Here is a 6000-nt window from a genome sequence, read left to right as displayed (position 1 = left end):
TAGACGTTGACGATTCGATGATGATGTTGTAAAATGAAAAGTTATTTGTATGCTAACGCCGACACTTGCTGGTTTTATTTAATAATGATTGCGAATTGCGACAGGTGAGTAGATAGAGGCACGAGCGCGGGAATTACTTCTTTAGAATTTGAACGAAATATCTACCGATCGTAATTATGATGCGGTACAGAGACATTCTGCCTAGTTCAAAGAGAATTTAGATGGGAAAAGATTATTACCTTGGCAATAATAATAACAACGAATCGATGTAGGAGAACAAAAACTCTCGATGCAAGAGAACAAAAACGCGAATAAAATCAACCTACGCCAGCGGAATTGATTGTCTAATTACTAAATCGTCTAACGGCTAAATTGCTAATAATTTTTCTGCCCCTTTTAATTACTCTTGTAACGTTTATTACGACGTATGCGTAAGTCATTAGCTTGTCGTAGTTCTTGACATAGGTCTCAAATATAGTGGACAATGGAAGAGATCGAGTTGTCGGTATCATTTTTACACGCGCGTCTACCATGGCGTTGCGACAAATAATCATCGTCCATCGCCGGCAGGAAGTCGATGAGGAGCTCGACCACGAAGAGATTTTCGGTACGATAATCGTAGGGAAACTCCGGACGTCCATTGTGACAATGGCCTCCCGAGGCAGCGCGATAATTACGACGCCGAGTAATAATGTGGTAAACAGAAAAGAATCCTCGAGACCGCTGTCTTCATTCTGGTATTAACAATCAGATACGATCAGATGCTGACCAGTGAAATAAGAATGTTAACGGATTGTTCGTGCAATACAGCGCGCATGATAAGCCTTATAAAACGCCGATGACGTAATCAAGGATCAAAATTGTAATCCAATTATCGCGCGCGACGTCAGGACGGACGTCTTCATCTCTCGGTTCAAGGGAGGATATACCGAATAACGTATCGTTACTAGGTGCTTGTCCGCGCTCTCCTCGAAGAAATCCTCCTGATCTACATTCGGAAACAATCCGTTTCCTGCTTTTTCCTGCCAGTTTTTCTCGGAGACGGACGACGACGGACGACGCGCGACGTTTGGGTAAAAGGATGAAGGAAGAGCAAAACAGGGAGGGCAAAAGCAAGTGAATGAGCGAGCGGATCTCGACGTGGAAATTGGAAGGAGAGGGATCGTCAGGGCGGCACCTGACCGGAAAGCGTCACAGTCGGCGTATTCAGCCTCGTTCTCTCCTTTCCCTTCTGCTATCTGCTCGCCGGCCTCTTTCTCCCCATCCGTCTCGTCCTCCTCGAAAGGGTTGCGCGTTGTTTCCGTCGACTCGCAGTACAAGCGTGTCGCAAAAAGGCCCTTCGCGCGGACGACGTTCGAGTCGAAATAAAATCTTAACGTAGAAAATTCTAACGTTCCTATTCGACGTTGCGATGTCAAACGCTAATTATAAGAATCCTTCGTTAATGGCTCCGTCGGCAAGAACCGCGAGCAGATGTTTAGCTTCGAAGAGGAGATTACGCGATTTGCAAAACCGATAGATTGCGATATCGCGCTTATTACGAAACACGGCGAGAAATCCATGAAAGTCGCGGAATTATATACATTGATACGATATAGCGTAATATCTACACGAACGATGGACACTAAAGGTATCCCGCTCTAGCGGGGACCAGAGCGAGAAGACGAAGGGAGAAAAAAGCGGGAGGAGAGAAAGAGAGAGAACGAATAGGTAGGTAAGGACACATAATAGCAGGATGTTACAACGCCCGTGTCCGGTACATAAGTATCTGGTTTCATAAATGAAAGTGTCTTCATTCATAGATACATATTTCCATACAATTGCGGCTATTGGTTCGTATCTTATGATATCACCGTTATGTGCGGGCAGTCCGGCATATATTACATATGTACATATAGCACCATTATATACAAATTCTTACTGTTGCATTAATGATAAAGTTGTTTAGATATCGCGCGATATTGGCACGCGAGCGCAAAAGGAAGAGCGCGCGTAAAAAAACACACGAGTTTGCGCGACGATCGGTTGGTGAAGAACGGAATAACGTTGCGTGTGCCCGCCCGACTTCGCTACAATAGAAAATATATTATAATGAATAAATATACGAAGACGAATTTACATTCCATTCCCATCGTAGAAATATATCGGCGTACTGATATTTCTAGAAAAGGCAAAAAGACTAAATTATGGAGATGGGATCGAGACGATACGATCTACATTTATATTTATACGGTAAAGATGGGCGGATTATTTCATGTTCCCCGGCTCATATATAAATCGAGCGGTCGACGTGAGGACGCACACCAGGACGCGCCCTTTACGTAGGAAGCCATCCTTTCCTAGCATCCACAGTCCACACAGGAAATCTCAGACGCACCCACCGAAACAAGCCCGCCCCTGTCGGCCGGAGCCGATTTAATGTTTCGTTTCCTCTACGACGATAAGGGGGCTACAATTTTATAGAAGCGCTAGAATAGCCCCGCGCGCACGAAGCACACTTGGAAAAACACAAGCGGTTACGCTCGCGAGCGACGTTGTAATTAGACCTCGGTTAAGGGCCACCACCCCACTAGCCAAAGGAAGTGTTGTGGAACAGGTGGGGTGAGAAGGCGTCGAAGGTATAAATTATATATGACGAGGATTATAAAGACGAAACTCTATAACAGATTTCTTCCACGGTCACAACACTGCGTATTTTAATTCCATATCTCATTTTAAGATGCGCGTTTCAGCGTAAAATAGATTTTAATATAAAATGTACAATTGTTTGAATTCTTCTCATATTAAAATTGCGTGTATGAGTTTTCAAATATATCAAGATTGTCTTTGTATGATTGTGAGAGAAATTTACAGCGGAGAAATCTACTTTCAAATCGGAATATACACATTTTCGGATAGAAAGCGCTTGGCCCCCTTTAAGAAATGTTTTATCTCGCAGCTATAGAAGTCTGGTTTCACGTTAGCGCGGAAAATTCGCGGCGAATCTGTCGGTGGGGTTGGCAGGAGGGTGGATAATGCGCAGGCACGAGATAGTAAATTTTATAAAATAATACCCTCCTCTATGCGGACTGCATATTCATTTTTCCGGAGGGGTCTCCCTCTGGGAGCGGGTCTCAGGGAAGGGGAAGGAAGAAGAGGAGGAGGAAGAGGAGGGTTGCTTGCCACTGCCCGGTTCGAGCCGCGTACATATGTATGAGCTTCTGGTGGACGCGCTGGTCATGCCTCGACGAATCGGGGGCTTTCTGCCCTTTATTTTTGCCAGCAGCGCGCCCTTTCCTCTCCCGAATAAATAGAGCCCGAAAGAAAAGAAGAGAAATGAGAATAAGCAAGCCGGATGATTAGCGTTCCCCGTCTTTCTTCCGAGTGCAAGCTGCATAACGATTTCTTCGCGGCTTCTGTCTATTCGATGAAGAAACCTACGCGTAACACTGTGCGCATATACCTCGGGTATATGCAGGTGTGCGAAAAAATCGCCTCTTTACGTATAACAAATGTCACTTTAAAACCGTAGGTACGTGACTCGGTAGAAACGCAGCGTTTCAAGAAAACACAATTGCACGAGGAAACTACAAGAAACTACGTTTACTTTCACCCACGGTGCCACAATTGTATCGTTTCGCCATATGAAGGAAAGCTTAATTTTCTAACATCAAGAGGCGAAGAAAGACATGAGATGAGTCCAATTTAAATCAATTTTTTAAAGTTTTTGTTTTTTTAAATAAGATTTCGCGAAATTTCCTTAAAGTCGCGTGGTTCTGCCTTGCAAAAAGCCATTTCCTAATACCAAACACGGAATTATCGTTAATATGGCATTTTCGTCGTTAACTATGTTATCGAGGCTGGCTTTTCTTCGACGTATGCCCAAGAAAAGCAACGCGCCCGCACGCTCGCTTGCATTAAAGAGCAATTAGCCGCGGCTCGCGAGCACGCTGATGCCCGGAAGCGATAGAAGCGGGCCGCGCGTGCCACCCTTACTTCTTCTTCTTCGTATGCGTGGCTTTGTATTATACATATGCTTGCACTTACCTTTCAGTAATGCGTCTTGCTTGCGAGCTCGCCTGACTCGAAGCAGTTCAGGTGGTATAAGGACTTCCATCTTTCTCGGCTCGCAAAATCCACGCCGCGCCGCTACCGTTTTTACCGTCTTCATCGGCAAGGAGCATGTTTCTCTCTTTCTTGCCCATGGAACTTTCCTAATGTACAAATAAAAATCGTCAGAGATCTAATAGTCTTGCAAGAACGAAAGGATATTTCCATAAATATAGAGGAAATCGTGACATTGTGATTTTACAATTAAATACAGCGATTTTATAAAGAAAAAATTTAAAATTACGAGAAAAGAGAATGTAAAGCGTAAAAAAACCAGAAACTATTACGTGCCTTCAGTCGTTCAGTCCGCTGTGACGACGTTTATTTCTTTTTCTCACACGCCTCGCATTTTCCCTCTTTCCTCATACGCTGCCCCTGCGGCGTTCATAGCCGCTCGCTCAATTACCGTCGCGGATAATCATTATCGCGGAAACTGTATCGCCGGGCCTCATTGCCCCAATCCTTAATTAGCTGCCGGCTAGACGGTAATTGGTACGAACCGGTGTCGAGTGGCCGATACGATGGCGAGAAGATACGAGCAAGGCAGCACATGGGCAATAACGTACGTCCTCTACGTCCTCGGTAGCCGTATCGAGTGCTGCAAAATTCATTCGACGTTAAATTAATGAATCGCAATTAATTTATACCTTAATAAATATGTCTCACGCGTTGCAGCCATTCAACAATCGTTCAAATCATATCAAGATTTAACGTATTCTCCTACACGATGTATCTCTTACGAAAGTGCTATTTTTCAAGACGAAATTGAACTGATTGTGATTGCAAAAGTGAGCTATATAAAAAATCTCCAAAAATGGAAAGCTATTTGTAATTTATAGTTATACTTAAGTAACTCGGCATTGAATTATGGCGTAAAATATAATCAATGTAAATGCACGTAACGCATATGTACATTACAGAAGTCGGACATAAATATAACCTAGAATTATTTTATAAGCGACACATGTGCAAATAAATGAGATACCTATGTATTTTTGTATTTCGCTTCGGTTCTTTCGGCTTAAAAGTAACGATGAATCGAAGATCGCAACATGCACATGAGTGCGCTCACGCACGGGTGATACTGTTAATTGCAATTTATACCTGGTCAGGTTAGAAACTTATATCACGAGGCAGGAAATCCCTCTCGTGTTTTGTTTATTAATTCTTAAAGATTAATTTTATAAGGTAACTTGTTTTAGAATATTAATTACCAGCTTATCGAGTCGAAGTTTGACATTACTCCTTGCGATACAGGTACCGTGCGAAGCCCGACCGATCCCGACCTGCCCGACATCAGACTACGGAGACGGAGTACGGAGTTACGCGGAGTACGGAAAGATTGAGCTTGGATTCAAATTTGACCAATCAGAGCAAAGTTCATTAAACTACAGTTTAATGCCGGCTGCGTCCCGGCATTCATTGTGAATAATCTATAGTTTACGTTACGTACGCTATAGATTTTACGTAAACTATAATAGATTTTCACTACTGGCGACAAATATCGGAGCGCAGCCTTAGTTTTCTTTATTCTGATTAATTAAATTTTAATAGCCAATCTCAATCCCCTAATCCGTAATGTGATAATACGTGCTTGATATAGGTAACATTTTCTTATTCTTCTTGCGTAGATATTTTTTCTTCAATACAATTGCTGTACTTTCTTCGTCTTAACATTCTTTTTTCAATGTTCTATTTCAGTTTCCGTAGAAAAATTGCCAAAAGTGGACGCTGATACCTCACATGGTCATATTACAATTTTGCGGGCAATCTGCACATTTTTCAATTTTTTTGGAGTGTACGCGCTGCAAGTACGGCAATTGTAAGGTAAGCCGCAGCAGCCTGGCTTTGTCTCGCACCGGTACCGAATCGGTACGGGGAAAAAAACAGCGGCCGATCGGACTGGGTCTG

Source organism: Temnothorax curvispinosus, unplaced genomic scaffold (assembly GCF_003070985.1).
Source record: "Temnothorax curvispinosus isolate PA1 unplaced genomic scaffold, ASM307098v1 QBEX01013735.1, whole genome shotgun sequence".
NCBI lineage: Eukaryota > Metazoa > Arthropoda > Insecta > Hymenoptera > Formicidae > Temnothorax > Temnothorax curvispinosus.
The sequence above is the reverse complement of the archived record's forward strand: the minus strand, read 5'-3'. Positions refer to the sequence as shown.